Source organism: Schistocerca piceifrons, chromosome 2, assembly GCF_021461385.2.
Source record: "Schistocerca piceifrons isolate TAMUIC-IGC-003096 chromosome 2, iqSchPice1.1, whole genome shotgun sequence".
In the NCBI taxonomy this organism is placed as follows: Eukaryota; Metazoa; Arthropoda; class Insecta; order Orthoptera; family Acrididae; genus Schistocerca; species Schistocerca piceifrons.
Genome location: NC_060139.1, coordinates 208581684 through 208608936, shown reverse-complemented (window position 1 = coordinate 208608936; position 27253 = coordinate 208581684).

The following is a 27253-nucleotide window of genomic DNA, read 5'->3' as shown; positions in this document are numbered from 1 at the left end:
GACTACGCTGTCACAATAAATATTTTCGCTAGTGAAATTCATCATAAATAATTCATCAAAATTTGAGAAGAACAGTGATGTACATACCTACAACACTAGATGGATAAAACGACCTTCATCACCCATTGTTAGAGCTGCCAGTGGCTCAGAGAGGAATTCAGTGTGCAGCAATAAAAATTTTTGATCATTTGCCGACAATGTAAAATGTCTGAGAGATAGCGAAGCAACCTGTGAACTGACTCGTTCCGCATCATTTTGATAAAAGAACACGCAGCTAACTAAATTTTACTTCTCCTATCTCTCACTGACTATCACTATATCTTGTCTCTTTGGCTTTCATACTATTGTCAACATCGACTTCCCTTTCACTCTCCCACTATCAATGGCTCCTCTCTCGTTCTCTCCCACTGGCACTGTCTCATCTCTCTTCCATTGTCACTGTCGCTGAGCTAACCTCTTTCACCAGAAAAATGATGAAGATGTACACAGAAGTTTTGCATCCGAGGTCTAGGGGTGACGTCTTTAATTAGTAATCAAAACGTCCTCGGTCTCTCGTTCAAGTCCCGCCACCGCTTAAATTTTGATTAATAATCAGCTTTGCCGGCCACAGACTTCCGACATAAGAAGTCACCCTCATTCTGCCAACGGCCTTGTCAAAGAGGACGGAGGAGCGGACAGAGGTTCTGGTCACTGTCTTGTTCTAGCGGTGAGAAACTGCCCCTCATAGGCTAAAGAATCACAAATGATCAACGGCATGAGGATGCAGAAGGCAATGGAAACCACTGCATTAAAAACACGTAACATTTATCCACGGGACATGAGGTCTGTAATTGAAAAGTGCCATGATGATCTCCCCATTGGCAAAAGATTCCGGAATAATCCCCCATTTGGATCTCCGGCACGGGACTGCCAAGGGGGACGTGACCATGAGCAAAAGATTCAACAATCAACGAAAGGATAACGTTCTATGAGTTGGGGCGCGGAATGTCAGAAGCTTGAAAGTGGTAGGGAAACTAGAAAATCCGAAAAGGGAAATGCAAAGGCTCAATCTAGATGTAGTAGACGTCGGTGAAGTGAAGTGAAATAAAAAGAAGTCGAGGATTTATGGTCAGATGAGTATATGAGTATACAATAATATCAACAATGGTTCAAATGGCTTTAAGCACTATGGGACTTAACATCTGAGGTCATCAGTCCCCTAGACTTAAACCTAACTAACCCGAGACAGGCTTCGAACCTGCGGCCGTAGCAGCAACGCGGTTCCGGACTGAAGCGACTAGAATCGCTCGGCCGCAGCGGCCGGTCTAATATCTACAGCAGGAGAAAATGGTATAACGGGAGTAGGATTCGTTATGAATAGGAAGGTAGGGCAGAGAGTTTATTATTGTGAACAGTTCAGTGATAGGGTTGTTCTTATAACAATCGACAGCAAACCAACATCGAAATATAGTTCAGGTATACATGCCGACGCCGTAAGGTGAAGATGAAGAGATAGTGAAAGTGTATGAGGATATTGAAAGGATAATACAGTACGCAAAGGGAGATGAAAATGTAATAGTCAGAGTTGATTGGAATGCAGTTGTAGCGGAAGGAGTAGAAGAAAAGGTTACAGGGGAATATGGGTTGGGACAAGGAATGAGAGAGGAGAAAGACTAAGGAATGACAAGATGCGCTTGAAGTTCTCTAAGGCTATAGATACAGTAATAAGGAATAGCTCAGTAGGCAGTACAGTTTAAGAGGAATGGACGTCTCTAAAAAAGGGCCATCACAGAAGTTGGAAAGAAAAACAAAGGTGCAAAGAAGGTAACTGCTATGAAACCGTGGGTAACAGAAGAAATATTTTAGTTGATCGATGGAAGAAGGAAGTACAAAAACGTTCCGCGAAACTCAGGAATACAGAAATACAAGTCACTGAGGAATGAAATAAACAGAAGTGCAGAGAAGCTAAGACGAAATGTCTGCATGAAAAATGTGAAGAAATCGAAACAAAAAATGATTGTCGGAAGGACAGACTCAGCATACAGGAAAGTCAAAACAACCTTCGGTGATATTAAAAGCAAGAGTGGTAACGTTAAGGATGCAACGGGAATTCCTCTGTTAAATGTAGAGGAGAGAGCGGATAGGTGGAAACAATATATTGAAAGCCTGTATGACGGTCTGATGTGATAGAAGGAGAAACAGGAGCCAATTTAGAAGAGATGGGAGCTCCAGTATTACAATCAGAATTTAAAAGAGCTTTGGAGGCACTATGATCAAATAAGGCAGAAGGGATAGATAACATTTCATCAGATTTTCTAAAATCATTGTGGGAAGTGGCAAGAAAACGACTATTCACGTTGGTGTGTAGAGTGTATGAGTCTGGCGACATACCATCTGACTTTCGGGGAAGCATCATCCACATAATTCCGAAGAGGGCAAGGGCTGACAAGTGCGAGAATTATCGCACAAACAGCTTAACAGCTCAAACATCGAAGTTGCTTACAAGAATAATATACAGAAGAATGGAAAAGAAAATTGAGAATGTGCTAGATGACGAACAGTTTGGCTTTAGAAAAGGCAAAGGCATCAGAGAGGCAATTCTGACGCTATGGTTGATGATGGAAGTAAGACTAAAATAAAAAGAAGACACCGTCATAGGATTTGTCGACCTGGAAAAGGCGTTCGACAGCGTCAACTGGTGCAAGATGTTCGCAATTGTGAGAAAAATGGGGATAAGCTTCAGGGAAACATGGGTAATATACAGTATGTACAAGAGCCAAGAGGTAACAATAAGAGTGGAAGACCAAGAACGAAATTATCGCATTAAAAAGGGTGTAAGACAGGGATGTAGTCTTTCTCCGCTGCTGTTCAACCTATACATCGAAGAAGCAATGACAAAAATAAAAGAAAGTTTCAAAAGTGGAATTAAAATTCAAGGGGAAAGTGTATGAATCATGAGATCCGCCAATGACATTGCTATCCTCAGTGAAAGTGAAGAAGCGTTATAGGATTTGCTGAATGAAATGAACAGTCTAATGAGTACAGAACACGGATTGAGAGTAAATCGAAGAAAGGTGAAAGTAGTTAGAAGTAGCAGAAATTAGAACAGCGTACATCTTAACATCATAATTGATTATCACCATGTAGATAAGATTAAGGAAGTCTTCTACCTGGGCACCAAAATAACCCATGACGGACGGAGCAAGGAGGTTATAAAAAGCAGACTAGCACTGGCAAAAATGGCATTCTTGGCCACGGGAATTCTTTCAGTGTCAAATATAGGCGTTAATTTAAGGATGAAATTTCTAAGATGTACGTTTGGGGTTCAGTATTTTAAGGCAGTAAAAAACGGGCTGTGGGGAAACCGGAAAAGAAGAGAATCGAAGCATTTGAGAAGTGGTGCTATAGAAGAATGTTGAAAAATAAGTGGTCTGATAAGGTAAGGAATGAGAAGGTTTTCCGGAGACTCGGCGAGAAAAGGAATATATGGAAACAAACTGTCTGTTGGCTTCTGTCTCAGGTTCTTCGGCCGACTTTTGTTTGATGAGAGCTTTTCCGTGGACATTTCCGGTGCGGTTCTCCCCTTGTTACCTGCAACTGTCGTTCGTTTTAGCACAGGAATCCAGGGTCTGTTCACCTTGAGGCTTCCTTACTTCTTGTAGAAGCTATTCTCATGTTCGTGAATTTCTATAGCTTCTGTGAATAAGAGGGTGTGATAGCTCTCCTCTACAGCAAGAACTTCCGTGTCGGCGTGTTTTACTTTGCCGTCGGCCTTACACAGCACATGCTCCGTCACGATCGATTTCTCCACCTGACCCAACCTGCAGTGTCGCTTGTGTTCTGTGATCCTGGTGTTGATTGATTGTCCAGTCATTCCAACATAGACTTTTCCGCATTGACATAGTATGCGGTATATTCCTGATGCTGCAAGTGGCTCCCTTTTCTCCTTTCACGATGTGAGACCATCTTTGATATTCTTTGTCGCTTTATAAATAGTCTTTACGCCATGTTTGCGCATATACGGCCAATTATGTTAGTCACTCTGGTAATGTATGGAAAAAAGGCCGTGCCCGACATTTCTTTTTCCGATGTGTCACTTCGCCAAGTGTTTGATTCTGTGACACTTCTTATGTAATTCGTGGAGTACCCATCACTCCTCAGAACGCTTTCCAGGTGTTGCATCTCTCGTCTGAGGTTTTGCGGCTCACATATTTGTTCTGCTCGCATTAGGAGCGTATTAATCATGCCTCACTTCTGGCTCGGGTGGTGATTTGACAGTTTATGTATGTATCGGTCCGTGTGTTTCAGTTTTCGCCACATGCTGTGTCCCAGTTTTCACCATTCCTTGCGACCAGCACATCTAGGAAGAACAACTATTGATCCTTTTCTACCTCCACGGTACATTTTATATTAGCATGGAGGATGTTCAGGTGTCTTAGGATGTCACCGAGCTGTTTCTCACTATAATTCCACACAACGAAGGTGTCCTCGACATGTCTGTACCACACCCTAGGTTTACAATGTGCTAAGTCCAGTGCCTGTGCTTCGAAATTTTCCGTGAAGAAGTTCGCCACCACTGGACTAAGTAGACTATCCATAGCGACGCCTCCAATTGTTCGTAGAAGTTGTCATTCAACATGAAATAAGGCGAAGCGATTCATGCACGAAAGAATTTGGTAATGCCTTGCGGGAAAATGGAACCCATGTACTCCAGAGAGACAGCGAGTAGCACCTTCGTAAACAAAGAAACAACATTTGCGAGGTGCCGGGGTAAAGAAGAGTTTGTACCTCTTTAATTCTGGCGAAGTTTTCATGAGAACTGGACATGTACTGGACCCCCTCCTTACCTTCAACCTAATTGATTATGTGTGCAACGGTAACGCAAGGAATTGATGGTGGGGCCTGCTAGTTGGTAAAATAAGGAGTGCACCCTCACAATAATTTAATAAAAACCAATATCTACTCAGTAAAGAAAAAGTGAAATTTTATCATAATAAACGACAGGAAATGGAATTCTGCATCTATCTATGAAATGATATGTGGATCAAATATTACAATGCGATTTATTATAAATCAGGACACAGAGGTAGGTACTTGATTGTCAATACAGACAGTAGGCTATAGGTAGGTTACACAGAACTATTATGAGAATAAGAGTTGGCTCGAGAACAAGGGGCTCCTACTCTCTGTGATGCAATAGATTGACTATAATGACTGGAGGTCCTAATGAATAAAATATTACTTCCCCGACTATAATGCAGTATTGCGATTAATAGTGAGAGCTCAAATGGGATCACATGGAGAAACAAGCAAGGTGGACTTGTAACAAAGCGAGCCCGCGTGCTGCTGAGGGATACAGTATAAAAATGATAGGTCCTACAATGCCGAAGCCGCAAAATACTGTATCAGTCCTAAAATCTGCAACGTGTTGACGGTAGACAGCGTTCTGATTATGTAGGTGCAGACTTCTGCTGTGCACCAACTGTTTCAACCCCTAGCCTTGAAGGCTGTCCGAGAATTCTAAGTTCTGCCGAAAAAGTGCGACCAAGCTGCAAGACCGTCCGACTCCGCCAAAGATCAGATCCTGAAACCCCTGCGCCTGCACAACGCAAGGGCGAAACCAACACTGCTCAATTCCCTACTACCCTCGAAAACCGCAAATCAGCATTCAGTGCTGATTCCAAAATTCCCCCACACTGACTCAGAACATCATTCGCGCCAATAGTGACCATGCCCTCTAATTTTCGCGTCGGGCTTTATGACGTCAACTAGCCTCAGTTTAAGTTGACCAGACATGCCTCTGCTATTCAGCTGAGGGCACTGAACTTGCCGTTTGACCAGCTACGAGAACAACATGCCTAGAGCAGCGGCCACCCAGCGCCAGACAGTTGCGCCCAGCAGGGCACAGTCCACAAGTATTCTCACAATCATGAGGACAATGCAGTCCGATGGCGCCAGCAGTCTCCATTCCAGACGCGCTGGAACAGTAAACACGTAAACTGCGGCAACATTCAGACGTCTCGCAGGTCGTTTCGCCCTGCATACAATAGGCGAAACCCGACCAAAATGAGTCGTTCCGCCAGGCGCTTAAGCCCATAGATGTCCGATCCTCTCAGTATTAGCGGAAGTGCAGCCCCCAACCGGAAACACAGTGTGCCGCGACCTCTGGTGCTCGCCTCGCACATGTCGCCCAGGGGAGTAACCCAACATGCATAGGAATCAAGTGAAAAGCACTTTGAGCTCTCAGTACAAATACTCGCATTAGAAAAACCTTATTCAGCCTGTCACCACCGTGCAATGACATAAAACATTAATAAAATTGATGAAAATGAGAGGCAACATGCAAAAGAGGGCGTGGGACCTATCACATTAAAGCTGATCGGTATGTCGTTTGGTTCAAGTTTTAGTTTCTTCCGCTTCTCAGTGGCATGTCTAGAGTCATTTATATACGTGTAAGTCTTTCCCACGTGTGGTTGGAGCAGAGGCCAAGTATTTTGCCAGTTTATAAATCGGTGAGCCAGAAGCACTAACATTTGGTCTTAATGGGACATTATTCTTACAGGTTTTCGATAATCCATACAACCACGTAGTAGGGCTTCTGTGTTATTCAGGTTCTTCTGTATGCCCACCGAGAGAGAAGATGCATTGATTAACCGATTTGTGTTCCATGTGATGCGCTCCGTCGGATCTGCCCTTAGTTTTTGGTATGTCGTCAGATCCAGTAGGTCCTGGATCTTCCGCTCATAACCTCCGGTCTTCATTACGACAGTCGCATTTACCTTATCGGGGCTTACTTCGAAGCATGACTGGAGACAGTACTATTCCAGTGAGATTCCAGGCCACAGGCCTGTCTACAGACGTCCCGGACAACGGTAGCATAGCAACTTGACTGTCGCCCCCCATATGGCTCGACGGCCAAGAGTGGTGGTCTGGGGTGCCATTTCTTATCACAGTACGACACCTTTGGTTGTCATCAGGGGCACCCTTACAGCCCAGCAGTAAGTAGTCTACGCCCCGTTTCGTTGCCTTTCATGGCAAGCCTTCTTGCAGTTACATTTCAGTAAGATAATGCCCGCCTGCAGACGACGAGAGTTTCTACTGCTTGTCTTCATGCTACTCAAATCGTGTCTTGGCCAGCAATGTCACCGGATCTCTCTCCAATTGTGAATTTTTGAAGAATTATGAGCAGAGCCCTTCAACCAGCTTGAGATTTCACCATCTAATGCGCCTGTTGGACAGAATTTGGTACAATCTCCCTCAGGAGGACATCCAATAACTCGTCTCAATCAATGTCAAGCCGATTAACTGCTTTCTAAACGGCCAGATGTGGACCAACGCGTTATTCACTTGCTCAGTTTGTGAAGCTCTTACCCTTAAATAACACATCCAATTTCTCTGAAATCTGTTTGTGCATGTATATCATATCTACCGATTTCCGTCCCATTCGCATAATTTCCTCGTGGTGTATCGTAATCTGAATGAACCTATCAGGCTATGTGATAGCATCAAGCAACCCCTGCACGTTATCAAAAGAACAGCTTCATCTGGTGAATCAAACGGACCTCTAACTAAAGATACACAAAATAAAATTCATTATGAACCCGGGTGGGATATTTACGAAGCGCATGGTGACAGTTTCGCGCGGGATTAGCCGAGCGGTCTTAGGCGCTGCAGTCATGGACTGTGCGGCTGGTGCCGGCGGAGGTTCGAGTCCTCCCTCGGGCATGGGTGTGTGTGTTTGTCCTTAGGATAATTTAGGTTAAGTAGTCTGTAAGCTTAGGAACTGATGACCTTAGCAGTTAAGTCCCATAAGATTCCACACACATTTGAACATGTCAGTTTCAAAAACGTATTCTTCCAAATAAAGGCAATACCCAAAATTCCTCAAAGAAATGCTATTGGCTAAACAGCAATCACATAGCAAGAAGAGCAGCACGTTATAGAAGTTATTCTCCATGCACAGATGAACAGACTAAAGCAGGCCTGTTCACCCAACTCCTCATGCGAGCTGGTTCGTGCTCACGGTTCAGCAGTGAGCAACCGGTCGGCTCATGGCAAGTGATGGAGGGGACGAGAAGAGGGTGTGGACGGGGGGGAGCTTGGTATCGGAACACGTCAGTAGGCACTAGTAATTGCTATCAACGAATCTATTTTAATGCCGCTAACAGTTCTACGGACATGTATCGCTTCACTATGGCTAATTAAAGCCTTTCGTGCAAATTTATTTCCTAAAACTGTTGGAATGATGAAAAATGACCATAAAATTAAACTTATATTTCTTTCAATTGCTGAGGCGAAAAACATGGGGCAGCTAAGTATGAAACATGATATCTGTTACGATTGATACAGCCTTATGAAGAAAGTCGTTTTCGGACGTAATTAAATTTATATTTCGTTCAACATATTAACACTGCCCGTCGATAAGTACTACTCATTTTGTTTTTCACTAAAGCATCAGTGGCTGGTATCATTTCCTGAGAACTACTATTTCGAATTTTTCGAACTGAAGTCTTTCAGTGGGCTCCTATGGGTAGATTTCATTCTCTTCATTATGGAAAAAAGTTGTCCGCATAAATATGTAGGTCCAAACATCGACACAAACGTAACTGCAATCTAGTGAAGTTGCGGAAATTTTTAACAAGAAAACTTTTGTACGAGTCTACAAGACTTATTTTATTATGAAACTCTGTAATTTCTAACTGTAGCTAACGTCATGCACTGACGGTGTGTCTGACCTTTGTTTTGAAGTTCTTAACCCGGCCATGACGGTGCTTTCATCGATCTTAAATGAGCTGCTCTCCACTTTATTTACTTGCGTTTAAAACTACTGCGGGCGTACACTGAGGTGATAAAAGTCAAGGATACCTACTAATATCGTGTCGGATATCTTTTGCGTGATAGTGCAACAATGCAGTGCAGCAACTCGCCGTGGCATGGACTCAACAAGTCGTTGGAAGTCCAGTGCAGGAATATTGTGCAGTGCTGCCTCTATATCCATCCATAATTGCGAAAAAACTTCCGGTGCAGCATTTTATGCACGAAGCGATATCTCCATTATGTCACACAAAAGTTTGATGGAATTCATGACGGGCGATCTGTGTGGCCAAATCATTCTCCCGAACTGTCCAGAACGTTCTTCAAACAAATCGCGAACAATTGTGGCCCGGTGACATGACGCGTTGTCATCCATAAAAATTACATCGTTGTTTGGGAACATGACGTCCACGAATGGCTGCAAATGCTCTCCAGGTAGCCAAACATCAAGGGGACCTATCCCATTTAATGTAAACACAGCCCTCACCATTGTGGAGCCACCACCAACTTGCACAGTGCCTTGTTAACAACTTGGGTCCCTGGCTTCGTGAGGTCTGCGTCACACTCGAATCCTATCGTCAGCTCTTACCAACTGAAATCGAGACTCATCTGGCCAGGCCACTGCTTTCCATTCGCCTAGGATCCAATACACATGGTCACGGGCCTGGAGAGGCGCTGCAGTCGATGTCATGGCGTTAGCAAAGGCACTGGGGTTGGTTGTCTACCGCCAAATTTTGCCGCTCGGCCCTGATGGACACGGTCGTCGTACGTCCCACATTGATTTCTGCGGTTATTTCACGCAGTGGTGCTTGTCTGTTAGCAATGACATTTCTACACAGACGGCAGTACTTGTAACCGCGATGCTGTCTCTACAATCATCAACCATAGTTGATCGCGGTTACAGGCAGCCTACGAAAACCATTTATAGATGTTGGCCACTGAAGCATCGTGTTTACGGATGGTGTTAGCTGCATCAGCTAAGGGCTAAAGACGGTGTACTGAAGCACCGAAACTGATAGCCATACAGTAAACGACATGATATGGACGGCGTTTCATTTCAAGATGCACCCTAGAAAAATAATTTTAGAAAATACTGACATCTGAGTTCATTCTCGCTATTGCAAGTACGTAATATATAGCCTCTCTACCACCGTCGGTTATATTCCCTCCCCAGATAACAAACCTCACTTTCCTTGTCGCAATATTTAAATTTGTATTCGCTGTTGACAAATTTCTCTTTTTCAAAAATGCTTTTCTTGTTATTACCAGTCTGCATTTTATATCCTCTGTACTTCGGCCATCGTCAGTTATTTTGTTGGCCAAATAACAAAATTCATTCCACACTTTTAGTGTTTCAGTTCTTAATCTAGTTCCTTCAGTATCTTCTTATTTAATTCTACCGCATTCTGCTACTCTTGTCTTAATTCTGTTCGTATTCATCTTATGCCCATGAACTGATCTTTCGAGTCATATGGCGTCTTTGAAAGAATTATAACATCACTGGCAAACCTCGAAGTCTTTATTTCTTCTTCCTGACAACAACTGCCTTTTTAGATATCTGCTTGACGTCCTTCACACTTCTCTTAATCTACATACTGAATAACATCGAAATAGGCAATTACTCTGTCTCATTCCCTTCTCGACAACTACTTCGCGTTCATCCTTGAGAGATGGCATGAGCCCCCTCTCATATTTCTATCTTACGATTTTCCTCTCTAATTGCATGCAGTGAAAAGTCGCTATTCCTTCACACACGGACTTCCCACGCAGCGTCTCTCGTCACCCGGCTGGTCCGGTGACAGGCGGGTTCTGCTGAGCTTGAAGGGGTTATGCCGACGGGTGTGAGGGAGCCGAGTGGATGCTGTCCAGACGCTGACATTGTCGTAAGAGCGGAGGCGTCACGCCCACAGGGGCCAGAAGAAGAGGCTGGGGTTGGAGATTCCGTTACTTCGTAGAAACTTAGTGAAAACACTTTCTGACGTGCTATGAGCGAGGCATGGGAATAACTTGTGTTCCCAGGCAGTTTTGCCGGGAAAAGTCCCGCGTTTTCTGCAAAATCATAACTGTCATTGGCTTGCTCAGGGGATAGCTCCGTGACGTAGCAAAATCGGCGCAGAAATTGACGCCAAGTATCTCCATTGGTGGAATAATAGTGCTTCGACAATAGAGTGGAATTTTCCGCTGGTTTTCGAGTTGCTGATTGGAACGTTTAACCACGACCACGGTGTGGGGGCGGTAATGTTCTGTGTTCGGCCTGTACGTGTGCTCTTGAAGAGTCGGCTCTCGCCTTTTGGTGGGAGTAGGTTACAAGACTGAGCTCTCGCTGTTCTGGACGGCCCGACTTCCGTTGGCTGTCTAATATACTTTCATTTAGTTGTAACTGTTTGACGAAGTTGCTGAAGTCTCGACTTCAACGTAACTTTCCGAGTACAGTTGGCAATTGATCGTTCTGCGTACAAGCGGCCTATGTTGTCCGTCTTGAGCAGTTTTGGCTAAAGTTGACTGTACCGGAGTTACTGTGTGACTTCTGTTGTTAAAATCACTCACTGTACAGTCAGTGATTGTGTGGCGAGCCTTCTTCGTCTCCCTCAGAGACGCATTTGTGTTGCTAGGAAATCTTTAGTCTGGGACAACCAGACCAGGATAATTTGTTTTGGGCTATACTCGCGACATTATCATCACCACGACGGGACGTCGAAGCAACCAGCCATCGCCTCCGGTATGCCAGCCAGATCGTATCCTTGCAGTTAAGAAGACAGCTTGGTAATGTATGTCGGCAGCACCGGCAGATTAGGGAATGTTGCTACGTGACAGAGCTCAGCAGAGTGCGCCTGTTCCCGTCCTTTCTAATGTTGTTCTGTCTTGGTTGTTGATTGCCTGAGTTCTCACTACTGTAGCAGCAATTAATGTTAGGTTGGCTGGGTGTTTCTCTTAAGATTTGAGTTGCAAGGAATTGTCTCCACATACCATTTGATCATAAATGTCACAATCTAGTTTATGGACAACTTCACCTTCACAGCATTTATTTGAGTATCCAATTTGACGTATTGTAAATGTTTCATGTGTTTTGTTTATTATTTTGAGTTTAGTCATAAAAAATCAAATTGTTATTTTGGACAGATCTTTCATTCTGTTGATCGGTAGAGCAAACCTTTCATTTCTCACTACGTTAATGAAACTTTTCTTTATCAAATTAATTTCTATTAAATTAAGTTATTGCAGGTGCCACACTCTTTTCTGCTCCACTTGCAGGATCGATTACAGTCAGTTCGCGTTTCCACTTAATCCATGTGCAACAGCAAAAGACGGAGTTAGAAAAGGGGGAGCTTAGAGCATCATTTCCATATGAAGATTCTAGAAGAGTTTAGTGTTAAATACACTGCTAGCCCCAGCACCTCGCATCCTCTTTGTCTCTTATAACTGTACCCTTGCTTTTGTACAAGTTGTAGAAAACACTTCGGTTCCTATGTTTTATTCCAACTACATTTATTATTTAAAAGACAATACGCCAGACAACTGTCAACAGTTTTGTCTAAATATACAAATGTTGTAATTGTACATTTGCATTTTTTCAGTCTATTTCTTAAGGTAATAGAGGTTGTTGAGAGTTTCAGAGGGAGGATTAAACAATGGTTGACTATAAGAGGGGAATGGAATACAGTAGAAGACGAATATGTAGCTCTGAGAGGTGCAATAGTGAAGATAGAGATAGGTAAAAAGACAAAACGTAATGGAAATCCTTGCATAACACGGGAAATACTGAGTTTATTGATTAAAGGAGAAAATATAAAAATGCAGCAAATGAAGCAGGCGAAAAGGAATACAAACATCTAAAAATAAGAGACTGACAAAAAACGCAAAATGGCGAAACAGGAACGGGTAGGGGACAATTGTAGGAATTTAGAAGCATATTTCACTAGGGAAAAGATAGATACCGCCTGCAGTAACACTAAAGAGGCCATTGGGAAAAAAGAAGCAGCTGTATGAATATCAAGAGCTCAGATGGAAAATCACCCCTAACCGAAAAAGGGAAAGCTGAAAGGTGGAAGGAGTGTATAGATGGTCTGTACAAGGGAGATGAACTTGAAGGCAATATTATAAAAATGGAAGAGGATTTAGATGAAGATGAGATGGGAGATATGATACTGCGAGAAGAATTTGACAGAGCACTGAAAGGCCTAAGTGGAAACAAGGCCCCTGGAGTAGACTACTGATACCCTTGGGAGAGCTAGCCATGACAAGACTCTTTCATCTGTTGTGCAAGATGTGTAAGACAGGCCAAATACTCTCAGACGTCAAGAAGAATGTAATAATTCCAATTACACTGCAAACAGTTACTGACAGGTGTTAATATTACCGAACTATCGATTTAACAAGTCGTGGTTGCAAAATGTTGTTGTTGTTGTGGTCTTCAGTCCTGAGACTGGTTTGATGCAGCTCTCCATGCTACTCTATCCTGTGCAAGCTTTTTCATCTCCCAGTACCTACTGCAACCTACATCCTTCTGAATCTGCTTAGTGTATTCATCTCTTGGTCTCCCTCTACGATTTTTACCCTCCACGCTGCCCTCCAATACTAAATTGGTGATCCCTTGATGCCTCAGAACATGTCCTACCAACCGATCCCTTCTTCTGGTCAAGTTGTGCCACAAACTTCTCTTCTCCCCAATCCTATTCAATACTTCCTCATTAGTTATGTGATCTACCCATCTAATCTTCAGCATTCTTCTGTAGCACCACATTTCGAAAGCTTCTATTCTCTTCTTGTCCAAACTATTTATCGTCCATGTTTCACTTCCATACATGGCTACACTCCATACGAATACTTTCAGAAATGACTTCCTGACACTTAAATCAATACTGGATGTTAACAAATTTCTCTTCTTCAGAAACGCTTTCCTTGCCATTGCCAGCCTACATTTTATATCCTCTCTACTTCGACCATCATCAGTTATTTTGCTCCCCAAATAGCAAAACTCCTTTACTACTTTAAGTGCCTCATTTCCTAATCTAATTCCCTCAGCATCACCCGACTTAATGAGACTACATTCCATTATCCTTGTTTTGCTTTTGTTGATGTTCATCTTATATCCTCCTTTCAAGACACTGTCCATTCCATTCAACTGCTCTTGCAAGTCCTTTGTGGTCTCTGACAGAATTACAATGTCATCGGCGAACCTCAAAGTTTTTATTTCTTCTCCATGAATTTTAATACCCACTCCGAATTTTTCTTTTGTTTCCTTTACTGCTTGCTCAATATACAGATTGAACAACATCGGGGAGAGGCTACAACCCTGTCTTACTCCCTTCCCAACCACTGCTTCCCTTTCATGTCCCTTGACTCTTATAACTGCCATCTGGTTTCTGTACAAATTGTAAATAGCCTTTCGATCCCTGTATTTTACCCCTGCCACCTTTAGAATTTGAAAGAGAGTATTCCAGTCAACATTGTCAAAAGCTTTCTCTAAGTCTACAAATGCTAGAAACGTAGGTTTGCCTTTCCTTAATCTTTCTTCTAAGATAAGTCGTAAGGTCAGTATTGCCTCACGTGTTCCTGTGTTTCTACGGATCCAAACTGATCTTCCCCGAGGTTGGCTTCTACTAGTTTTTCCATTCGTCTGTAAAGAATTCGTGTTAGTATTCTGCAGCTGTGACTTATTAAGCTGATAGTTCGGTAATTTTCACATCTGTCAACACCTGCTTTCTTTGGGATTGGAATTATTATATTCTTCTTGAAGTCTGAGGGTATTTCGCCTGTTTCATACATCTTGCTCACCAGATGGTAGAGTTTTGTCAGGACTGGCTCTCCCACGGCCGTCAGTAGTTCCAATGGAATATTGTCTACTCCGGGGGCCTTGTTTCGACTCAGGTCTTTCAGTGCTCAGTCAAACTCTTCACGCAGTATCAAATCTCCCATTTCATCTTCATCTACATCCTCTTCCATTTCCATAATATTGTCCTCAAGTACATTGCCCTTGTATAGACCCTCTATATACTCCTTCCACCTTTCTGCTTTCCCTTCTTTGCTTAGAACTGGGTTTCCATCTAAGCTCTTGATATTCATACAAGTCGTTCTCTTATCTCCAAAGGTCTCTTTAATTTTCCTGTAGGCTGTATCTATCTTACCCCTATTGAGATAGGCCTCTACATCCTTACATTTGTCCTCTAGCCATCCCTGCTTAGCCATTTTGCACTTCCTGTCGATCTCATTTTTGAGACGTTTGTATTCCTTTTTGCCTGTTTCACTTACTGCATTTTTATATTTTCTCCTTTCATCAGTTAAATTCAATATTTCTTCTGTTGCCCAAGGATTTCTACTAGCCCTCGTCTTTTTACCTACTTGATCATATGCTGCCTTCACTACTTCATCCCTCAAAGCTACCCATTCTTCTTCTACTGTATTTATTTCCCCCATTCCTGTCAATTGCTCCCTTATGCTCTCCCTGAATCTCTGTACAACCTCTGGTTCTTTTAGTTTATCCAGGTCCCATCTCCTTAAATTCCCACCTTTTTGCAGTTTCTTCAGTTTTAATTTACAGGTCATAACCAATAGATTGTGGTCAGAGTCCACATCTGCCCCTGGAAATGTCTTACAATTTAAAACCTGGTTCCTAAATCTCTGTCTTACCATTATATAATCTATCTGATACCTTTTAGTATCTCCAGGGTTCTTCCATGTATACAACCTTCTTTCATGATTCTTAAACCAAGTGTTAGTTATGATTATGTTGTGCTCTGTGCAAAATTCTACCAGGCGGCTTCCTCTTTCATTTCTGTCCCCCAATCCATATTCACCTACTATGTTTCCTTCTCTCCCTCTTCCTACACTCGAATTCCAGTCACCCATGACTATTAAATTTTCGTCTCCCTTCACAATCTGAATAATTTCTTTTATTTCATCATACATTTCTTCAATTTCTTCGTCATCTGCAGAGCTAGTTGGCATATAAACTTGTACTACTGTAGTAGGTGTGGGCTTCGTATCTATCTTGGCAACAATAATGCGTTCACTATGCTGTTTGTAGTAGCTTACCCGCATTCCTATTTTCCTATTCATTATTAAACCTACTCCTGCATTACCCCTATTTGATTTTGTGTTTATAACCCTGTAGTCACCTGACCAGAAGTCTTGTTCCTCCTGCCACCGAACTTCACTAATTCCCACTATATCTAACTTCAACCTATCCATTTCCCTTTTTAAATTTTCTAACCTACCTGCCCGATTAAGGGATCTGACATTCCACGCTCCGATCCATAGAACGCCAGTTTTCTTTCTCCTGATAACGACATCCTCTTGAGTAGTCCCCGCCCGGAGATCCGAATGGGGGACTATTTTACCTCCGGAATATTTTACCCAAGAGGACGCCATCATCATGTAATCATACAGTAAAGCTGCATGCCCTCGGGAAAAATTACGGCTGTAGTTTCCCCTTGCTTTCAGCCGTTCGCAGTACCAGCACAGCAAGGCCGTTTTGGTTATTGTTACAAGGCCAGATCAGTCAATCATCCAGACTGTTGCCCTTGCAACTACTGAAAAGGCTGCTGCCCCTCTTCAGGAACCACACGTTTGTCTGGCCTCTCAACAGATACCCCTCCGTTGTGGTTGCACCTACGGTACGGCTATCTGTATCGCTGAGGCACGCAAGCCTCCCCACCAACGGCAAGGTCCATGGTTCATGGGGGGGCGGGGGGGTTGCAAAATACTAATACGAATTGATTACAGAAGAATAGAAAAACTAATAAAAGTCGACGTCGTGAAAGATCAGTTTGAATTTCGGAAAAATGTAAGCACACTTGAGGCTATGTTGAACCTGTGACTTACCTTAGAGGATACGGTAAGTAAAGGAAAACCTAAGCCCGCCCGGTTAGCCGGTCGGTCTAACGCATGGCTTTCCGGATTGGGAAAGATTGCCTGGTCCCCGGCACGAATCCGCTCGGCGAACTTGTGTCCAGGTCCAGTGAGCCAGCCAGTCTGTGGATGCTTTTTTGGTAGTTTTCCATCTGCCTTGGCGAATGCGGGCTGGTTCCCCTTATTCTGCCTCAGCCACACTACGTCGGCGATTACTGCACAAACAAGTTCTCCACGTAAGCGTACACCACCATTACTCTACCAGCAGACATAGGGGTTACAATCGTCTAAATCGTCTGGTGTGAGACGTTCCTGAGAGGGGGGGTTCGACTGGGGGCCGAACCACACAATAACCCTGAAAGAGAAGTTCGGTGTGGGTCGGCGTAGGGGTGAAGTGGACTGCGGTAGTCGTCGTGGGGCTGTGGACCACTGCGGCTGCTGCGGGGACGGAGCCTCTCCGTCGTTTCTAGGTCCCCGGTTAACAAACAATACAATACAATACAATACAAAAGGAAAACCTACGTTTGTAGCATTTGAAGACTTAGAGAAAGCTTCTGACAATGTTGACAGAAATATTAACTTTGAAACACTGAAGGTCCTAGGGGTAAAATACATGGAGCAAAAGACTATTTACAAGTTGTACAGAAACCAGATGGCAGTTACGAGAGTCGAGGGCCATGAAAGGCAAAGAGTGGTTGGAAAGGGAGATGACAGATGGTTGTAGTCTATCGTCGACGCCATTCCTTCTGTACACTCGGCAAGCAGAAAGGGAAACCAAAGAAAAATTAGGAACAGGAATTAAATTGCGGGAAATGCCATAAAATTATGGGTTTTCCGATGACATTGTAATTCTGTCAGAGGAAACGAAGGACTTGGAAGAACAGTTGAACGGAATGGACAGTGTGTTGAAAGAAGGATATAAGATGAATACCTGTAAAAGTAAAATAAAGATAATGGAATGTAATCGAATTAAATGAGATGATACTGAGAGAAATAGATTAGGAAACGAGACACTTAAAGTAGTAGATGAGTTCTGCTATTTGGGCAGCAAAATAACTGATGATGGCTGAAGTAGACAGGACATAAAATGTAAACTGGCAATGGCAAGAAAATCGTTTCTGTAGAAGAGAAATCTGTTAACATCGAATATAGATTTAAGTGTTAGGAAGTCTTCTCTTAAAGTATTTGTATGGTGTGTACTCACTGTGAAGTAAAACATGGACGACAAACAGTTTAGACAAGAAGAGAATAGTTTTTGAAATGTGGTGCTACAGATTAGATGAATAGATGACGTAACTAATGAAGAGGTACTGAGTAGGATTGGGGAGAAGAGAAATTTGTGTTACAACCTAACTAGAAGATGGGACTGGTTGGTCGGACATTTTCTGAGACATCAAGGTATCACCAGTTTAGTACTGAAGGGAAGGGTGGAGGGGCGAAAATCGTAGAGTAAGACTAAGGGATGAATACAGTAAGGAGGTTCGGAAGGATGTAGGTTGCAGTAGTTATTCAGTAATAAAGAGGCATGCAGAAGATAGAGTAGCATGGAGATTTTTTATGATACTTCGTGGTTTCAGAATTATCTCGCATGCTCCTACATTTTGTGGGGACAGAAACTGATCTTTTTGTTTGTGCACAAACAGGAAGTAATAAAATGTGCCTCTTGCGTGTCCGGCAGCACTGGGCAACAATAAACTCGGCGCTGTCCCAGGGGTCCACGGCACTCGCCAATGGCAGCGGCGCGTCGCCGCTTTGTGACGGCGCCAAGTGGTGACCGTGTCGGATGGAGGCCCAAGGTCAGCGGCCGCTGCACGCCGGAGTCACCCGGAACACGCGTCCTGCCGCCAGCACGGCGCTTCCGGTCTGCGCTGTGTGTGGGAAATCAGTCAGGCGACCCTCTGGAGTGCATGTGTTTCCTTCTTTTACACTCGTATCTTTTATTTGTGAATCTATAAGACCAGCATAAGCCGCCTCCGCAGCCGAGGCCGCTAACGCACACCTCTGTATGGTGGTGCCCGATTCGGGAGACTGCCAGTTCGAATCCTGGTAAGGTGCGGAACCGTAGAAGGGGGGAAGGGTAATGACACGAAAGTCCACTTCCCCCCACCCCTCCCTCCCCCAAACACACACACAAAAGATTTTAGTTAGATTTTTATATTTTTTCGTACATTAATTGTGAAACGAAAAAATGGCTGACATCGAAATAAGCGTCCAAGGAAAAGCAAAACAACTGAAATCACTCAACAGTGGAAAGTCCACTGGAGCTGACGGGATACCATTTCGATTCTACACAAAGTACACGAAAGAACTTGATCCCCTTCTAACAACCGTGTACCGCAAGTCTCTAGAGGAACGGAAGGTTCCAAATGATTGGAAAAGAGCACAGTTAGTTCCAGTTCTCAAGAAGGGTCGTCGAGCAGATGGACAAAACTATAGGCCTATATCTCTGACATCGATCTGTTGTAGAATTTTAGAACATGTTTTTTGTTCGCGTATCATGTCATTTCTGAAAACCAAGAATCTACTCTGTAGGAATCAACATGGATTCCGGAAACAGCGATCGTGTGAGACCCAACTCGCTTTATTTGTTCATGAGACCCAGAAAATATTAGATAAGGCTCCCAGGTAGATACTATTTTCCTTGACTTCCGGAAGGTGTTCGATACAGTTCCGCACTGTCGCCTGATAAACATAGTAAGAGCCTACGGAACATCAGACCAGCTGTGTGGCTGGATTGAAGAGTTTTTAGCAAACAGAACATAGCATGTTGTTCTCAATGGAGAGACGTCTACAGACGTTAAAGTAACCTTTGGCGTGCCACAAGGGAGTGTTATGGGACCATTGCTTTTAACAGTATATATAAATGACCTAGTAGATAGTATCGCAAGTTCCATGCGGCTTTTCGCGGATGATGCTGTAGTATACAGAGAAGTTGCAGCATTAGAAAATTGCAGCGAAATGCAGGAAGATCTGCAGCGGATAGGCACTTGGTGCAGGGAGTCGTAACTGACCCTTAACATAGACAAATGTAATGTATTGCGAATACATAGAAAGAAGGATCCTTTATTGTATGATTATATGATAGCGGAACAAACACTGGTAGCAGTTACTTCTGTAAAATGTCTGGGAGTATATGTACGGAACGATTTGAATTGGAATGATCATATAAAATTAATTGTTGGTAAGGCGGGTGCGAGGTTGAGATTCATTGGGAGATTCCTTAGAAAGTGTAGTTCATCTACAAAGGAGGTGTCTTACAAAACACTCGTTCGACCTATACTTGAGTATTGCTCATCAATGTGGGAACCGTACCGGGTCGGGTTGACAGAGGAGATAGAGAAGATCCAAAGAAGAACAGCGCGTTTCGTCACAGGGTTATTTGGTAAGCGTGATAGCGTTACGGAGATGTTTAGCAAACTCAAGTGGCAGACTCTGCAAGAGAGGCGCTCTGCGTCGCGGTGTAGCTTGCTGTCCAGGTTTCGAGAGGTTGCGTTTCTGGATGAGGTATCGAATATATTGCTTCCCCCTACTTATACCTCCCGAGGAGATCGCGAGTGTAAAATTAGAGAGATTCGAGCGCGCACGGAGGCTTTCCGGTTGTCGTTCTTTCCGCGAACCATATGCGACTGGAACAGGAAAGGGACGTAATGACAGTGGCATGTAATGTGCCCTCCGCCACACACCGTTGGGTGGCTTGCGGAGTATAAATGTAGATGTAGATGTAGAATTTCACAGCTGACTTTCGGCTAATAAAATAGTAGCAAAACTCAACGTGCCTGTTGATACATTGTGGTCACGGGACAGCCGCTGGTCAAATGTTTAACAAAGAAATTCGCCAAACAGCCGAGAAAATTGAAAAGATATTTTCTTTTCTTTTCGCTATCTGTTTCGGTAATTCAATACGCCATCTTCAGACCACATATGCACCTCTCAAAAATTATCGACATCCAGAAAGAGATGGCCCCAGTAAGCCAATATCGATCACTTCTATGAGGTGCATGTGTGGTCTGAAGATTGCATACTGGATCGCCGAGACTGGTAGCGAAAACAAAATAAAATAACTTCTCAATTTGCACAGCTGTTTGGCGAATTTCTTTGTTAAAAACTCAAAGTGGTCCTATACGCAGGGAATGAGTGTAGGGAACCAGATGTGTGAATCCTCCTTCGGTGCTTTAGGCAAGAGCCGGTTTGCCGTTGCCTTCCTCCATCCTGTTATCAATTGCCAAGTATGCTTCTGTGTCGTGTACATGACTGTTACGAGTGCTTGTACGGTGTAGTGTTGGTTTTGTGTTGTCGAGGATGAAGGAGAAGGAGAGGGTGAATCCAGATGGCGGCACACAGCCTGTTCCTCTCAAATAGTAAAAGATCCCCGTTACTTTTTCTGTTCTATATATACCTTACATACTGATGCTACCTGTTGTTTCATTACTGACTGATCCTGAAGTTGGATTTTCTTGAAATAGAGGGCCATCTTTTTTCCATATCCCAAGAACTTGGTGCAGCCGCTATGCTTCTTATCTTGAGCAGGCAATGCTTCCCTCTTTCGCAAGTTCTACTGAAGTCTTGTCGCAATGCTAACTACGTTTGGGAACCGTGAATGTGTGGAATAATTACTTTTTTTGTATTTTCCGCGACATGTCCCTTTTATTTGCTTTATATTTAATATAACGTACTGCAACGCGCTTCGAACATGTTCTGTTAATCTTCAGGCGTTTATTCATATAGAAAAATGTTACTTCTAAACAAAATGTTTGAAGTTAAATTAATATGGGACTTTTTGTTTATTGTTCGCCGCTGTTGTGGCTGTTGCGGTATTTGGAGAGAGGAGGGGGGGGGGGGGGTAGTGGTTGGCCAGAAATTAGTGTCAAGTGATGTCTTCTGCTAGAGTGAAGGATCGCTGAACATCAGTTTAGCTTAACACATTTTATTTTTATGTAAAAATTTTCTGTATCTATAAACACCTGAAGATGAGCAGAACATGCTCAAAATGCGTTGCAGTATGTTAAATCAAACATCGAAAGACTTAAGTGACTGGTAGCAGAAAATACAAATAAGCAGTAATGTGTGCAATGTCGTCTGAAGTCATTAACAGAATTTAAATGAATTTGACCCAATGATTAACCTAAAACGTGCATCGTCATCCGACCATGCCGACTCCAGAACGACTGATAAAGCAATGAATTTTATTACTCAATTAAAAACCACATTTAGAAAGCAGGACAGTTATAGCCAATCACCACAGGAGGTCGAAAGGAGTGGCGAAATACACGTGGGGGGAAAAGACGAGCCAACTATTCTCTATGAAAAAGGATGTGTATTAAAACCGAGATAACCTTACCTCGAATTTTGGTAATCATTTAACAAATCAAAATCATCTTAATATTATACGAATTTTTCTAGGCATTTTTCTTTCAGCAAGAAGGTCGTGTCATCAGAACGATAGGACGCAGGTTCTCTGCTGAGCGCATTAGATCTCATTAACTACTGGTGGGAAAAGGAAGCCACAAGACGATAATTTCACCAGTCAAACCAAACAACTCCTTCGAATTATGGTCAAACTTGGCTGTGACCATTCGACATCTACATACACACAGATACTCCGCAATCCACCGTGTGGTGCGTGAGGGAGGGTACCCTGTACCACTACTTGCAGTTTCCCCTCCTGTTCCACTCGCAAACAGAGCGAGAAACAAACGATTGTCCGTACGCCTACGTATGAGCCATAATTTCTTATCTTCGTGGTCCTTAAGCACGACGTATGTTGGCGGCAGTAGAATCATTCGGAAATTAACTTCAAATGCCGGTACTCTAAATTTTGCCTGGGGCACTCCTGGCGATATCCTTGTCTCTGATGAACACTCGCCGTCGAGGACGACATATTCGGTGGTATTATTAAGAACTGTGAACTTATTCCATATGCTCGTACCTTCGTTAACAGCCTGCAATAAGGCACGGTGTCAAATGCTTTGTGGAAATCTAGAAACATGGAATCTGCCTGTTGCACTTCATCCATAGTTCTCACTATATCACGTGAGAAAAGGGCAAGCTGAGTTTCGCACGAGCGATACTTTCTAAAACCACGCTGATTCGTGCACATAAGCTTCTTAGTGTCAAGAAAGTTCTTTATATTCGAACTGAGTATGTTCAAGTATTCTGCAACAAACAGAAGTTAGGGATACTGGTCTGTAATTTTGTGGGTCTGCTCTTCTACTTTCTTGCATACTGGAGTCACCTACGCTTTTTTTCCAGTCGCGTGGGACTTTGTACTGGGCGAGAGATTCATGATAAATGCGAGCTAGGTAAGGGACCAATACCATATAGTACTTTTTGTAAAATCGAACTGGAGTTCCATCAGGGCCTGGTGATTTATTTGTTTTCAAATCTTTCAGTTGTTTCTCTACGCCAGGTATGCTTATTTCTATGTCATCCATACGCGAGGCTGCCCGATGTTCAAATGACAGTATGTTTGTATGGTTCTCCTGTGTGAACGATTTCTAAACGTGAAATTTAAAACTTCGACTTTCGTTTTGCTATCTTCAACTGCCACACCACACTGGTCAACAAGGGACTGAATGGAAATCTTAGATCTGCTTAGCGATTTTACGTACGACCCAAATTTTCTCGGTTTCTCCGACAGATCTTTTGCTAAGGTATGACGGTGGTAGTTGTTATATGCTCTGCGCATAGATGTTTTCACGGACACACGAATCTCTACTACCCTTCACTTTTCGTCATTTGTGCTTCCCCTTTGGACCGAGAGTGCAACAGCCTCTGCTTTCTCAGCATCCGCCGAATTTCGTTATTAAACCATGGCGGGTCTTTCAATCCTTTATCCACTTACTAGACGCATAACTGTCCAGACCATGATTTACAATTTGCTTAAACTTTACCCATAATTCCTCTACATCCATCTTATGGAACTAAGTGATGCCAATTCATCGTCTATGTGTGATGTTAAAAACTGCTTATCTGCTCTATATAGCAGAAACACTCTCCTAGCCTTCTTGACTGATTTATTATCTTTCGTAATCATAGTTGCTATAATGACATCATGATCGCTAATCCCCGTTTCTATACTGACATTGTCGATAAGGTCGCGCCTATTTGTGGCTACAAGATCTAAGATATTTCCACTGGCGTGTGGGCTGCCGAGCTAGCAGCTCAGGACAATTTTGAGAAAACGTGTTAAAGAGTGCTTCGCAAGACTTACTGTCTTTACCCCCAGCAATGAATCCATAGACATCCCATTCTATACTCGGCGGTTTAAAGTCGCCTCCAACCAGTACTGCATCCCGTATTTACGCGCTATTGACCATAGACTTTCTTTGAATAACCCTAGAAACCATCATAGCAGAATCGGATGGCCAGTTTTACCTGCACCTATTATACGCGACCAGATGGCTTCACTGTCACACTCAGCTTCGACCTCAATAGAGGTAATATTTTTGTCAACTACAATGAACACTTCCCCTCCTATGGCCTCTAATCTGTCTTTCCGATATGCGTTCGACGACTCGCTAAATAACTCATTCATTTTTCCCAAAAAAATGCATAGAGCACAAGAGAGCGATTCTAATGTGAATCGATGAATGATACCAAATCACCCATTCAAAAACTAGAAAAACCAAAAATGTTTACATAAGCAAAATTTAGCCATTTAATTCCCTAGATAGTAGCCTTTAAACGCTACACAAATTGTGTAGCTACAAGATTGAGCCAGGTGAGCTCTAAGGCAGCAAGTGTTACTCCCCACAGCGTCAAATGACTCTCTGAAACTCTCTAACACTCCCGTCACTGTGACCTGGTGCCCCATTCTTGAGGGGGAAGCCCCGAGGCCCAGCCAACTGTAAGACATAGCGGCGGCAGCCGTCCTCTCCAATCGGTAGGATGTTAAAAATGCCGGTGGCCATTGCTCAATCCTCCCACCAGTTCTCCGTACAAAATTTGAACCGTTTCCAAGGGGAATTTTTTACTCCTCACCTGCTGGCCTCCTCAACCAATCGGAAGCCGAAATTTTTGAAAGTTAGCTTCTACAACGAAAACCAAGAAAGCTATACTGATATTACAATGGCACATGCACTGCCAGTTAAACACACATTCATACATCACAGGTACGACAGTGATTATTGGTATCATACGTTACTGAAATGCAATAAATAAAATCAATACAATTGGCTCCCCACGTAATCCTTCTCCCACGCAAAGGCCACAAAAACAATTTGCTGCCTATTGTGAAGCGACGTTAACCATTACAAATAATAATCTGATGAATGAGAAAGATGCCTTTCAATAGCACCAAGGGGGCCATCCAGCTGAACCCCTCCATACGACGGAACGACGGATCACCGTCAACAGTGTCACTTGCCCTTACCTCAGAGACACTGGGGAGAGGTTTGGCATTTGTTAGGAACTTTGCGCCGCCGCCTCTGCTGCCCTTGCCTGCCAATTACTGTCAGTGACAATTTTCCACCAACAGGATTCGAACCAAGTTACCTCTGAAACGTCCCTAAGAAAAATTAATGATAAACCTCTACGTTATTTGGTTTTCAAACAGCTGAGCAAAACTGAACGTACTCAGACATTACTCTCTTTACTTATTCTGATCAACACTAAACTGACACACAAGATTTTTAGCGCAACGCAGTCTGACTTTCAATAATCCCTACAAAAGAATGGCCCTGACTAACAATAACCTATACCTTTCATGAATCACTTACCTCACAAAAATCTTCGTTACTCGAATTACTGCAATACAGCGAGCGCCACTACTGCCAGCTAAATAAAAGATTCTAACTACTGAAGGCACTAACTACTGATAGGCATAGTCAGCAATTGAAAGATTTTGATAAAGAACAAACAATGTATTTACCTTAATAGTGTTCAAAAGTCATAATATATATGTATATATATATATATATATCAGTTCATGATATCCAGTATTACAAATTTACTCTTTCTGGCGGACACATGTCCAGATCGTGCGCTCTTAAAATTCTGCCATCTCTCTCCCCACATCCACCACTGCTGGTAGCTCACCTCCAACTGCGCAACGCTATGCGCTGTTCACATCCAACTGCCCAACACTACAATAGCGAATATTCCAACAATGCCAACCAGCCACAGACTGCACACAGAAAAGTCAGTGATTTTCATACAGAGCGCTACGTGGTGTTGCCAACATAAAAACCTAAACAGCGTACTTACACCTCCAATCCGAGCACCACCGCGCAAGTGAGTTTTAGCGGCTATGGCTACGGAGGCAGGTATGGGATGAAAATTATGAATCTTGAGAATGGCAAGCAATTCCAGAACTTAAAAGCTCCGTTTTACACAGGGTACTTCTCAGCTACTTGCGTGCAGGCCTGCCCAAGTCGGTCGATTTGCGAACTGACAAATAACATTCCAGCCAGGTAACCCGCATGTGCATGAGCTGAGCTGCCTGCTGTCAACAACAAACAACCTGACGTCCCCAACGTAGGCATAAATTAAGGAAACAAAAAGCGTTTCTCTCTTTTACATGGTCGTATAGCTATAACTTACCGACCACTATTTAGAGACGTAGTGCTTTGTGAAATACCTGTAATTGTGAGGGCACACGTCAATTTTATATATATGAAGATAGTAACTGTTCTCGAAAGAACAGATACCAATGACAACCGTGCAGCTTCTCTAGAATAAATGATAATTAATTGAAACCCTCAACTGCCGACAGGTGTTGTTGATATACTGCGATGGGGACAGCTGAAAACACGTGCCCCGACCGGGACTCGAACCTGGGATCTCCTACTTACATGGCAGACGCTCTATCCATATGAGCCACCGAAGACACAAATAAATAGCGCGACTGTAGGGACTTATCCCTTGCACGCTTCCCGTGAGAGCCACATTCCCAACTGTCCACAACCTACATACGTATATTAGGTACATTACGTATGTAGGTTCTACATCTACATCCATACTCCGCAAGCCACCTGACGGTGTGTGGCGGAGGGTACCCTGAGTACCTCTATCGGTTCTCCCTTCTATTCCAGTCTCGTATTGTTCGTGGAAAGGATTGTCGGTATGCTTCTGTGTGGGCTCTATCTCTCTGATTTTATCCTCATGGTCTCTTCGCGAGATATACGTAGGAGGGAGCAATGTACTGCTAGACTCTTCGGTGAAGGTATGTTCTCGAAACTTTAACAAAAGCCCGTACCGAGCTACTGAGCGTCTCTCCTGCAGAGTCTTCCACAGGTTGTGGACAGTTGGGAATGTGGGTCTCACGGGAAGCGTGCAAGGGATAAGACCGTGCAGTAGCGCTATTGATGTGTGTCCTCGGTGGCTCAGACGCCGGCACGGTAGCTCAGCGTGTTCGGTCAGAGGGTTTGTTGCCTTCTGTAATAAAAAAACTGAGTTAATCGACCAACAACGAACTAAAACGGATATCTTACGACGTCTGCCCCGAGCAGATGCAACGAACATAAGCGAACAAAATGAGATTTTTTTTAAAAAAAAAAAAAGATGGATAGAGCGTCTGCCATGAAAGCAGGAGATCCCAGGTTCAACTCCCGGTCGGAGCACACATTTTTAGCTGTCCCCATCGAGGTATATCAATAACACCTGTCGGCAGCTG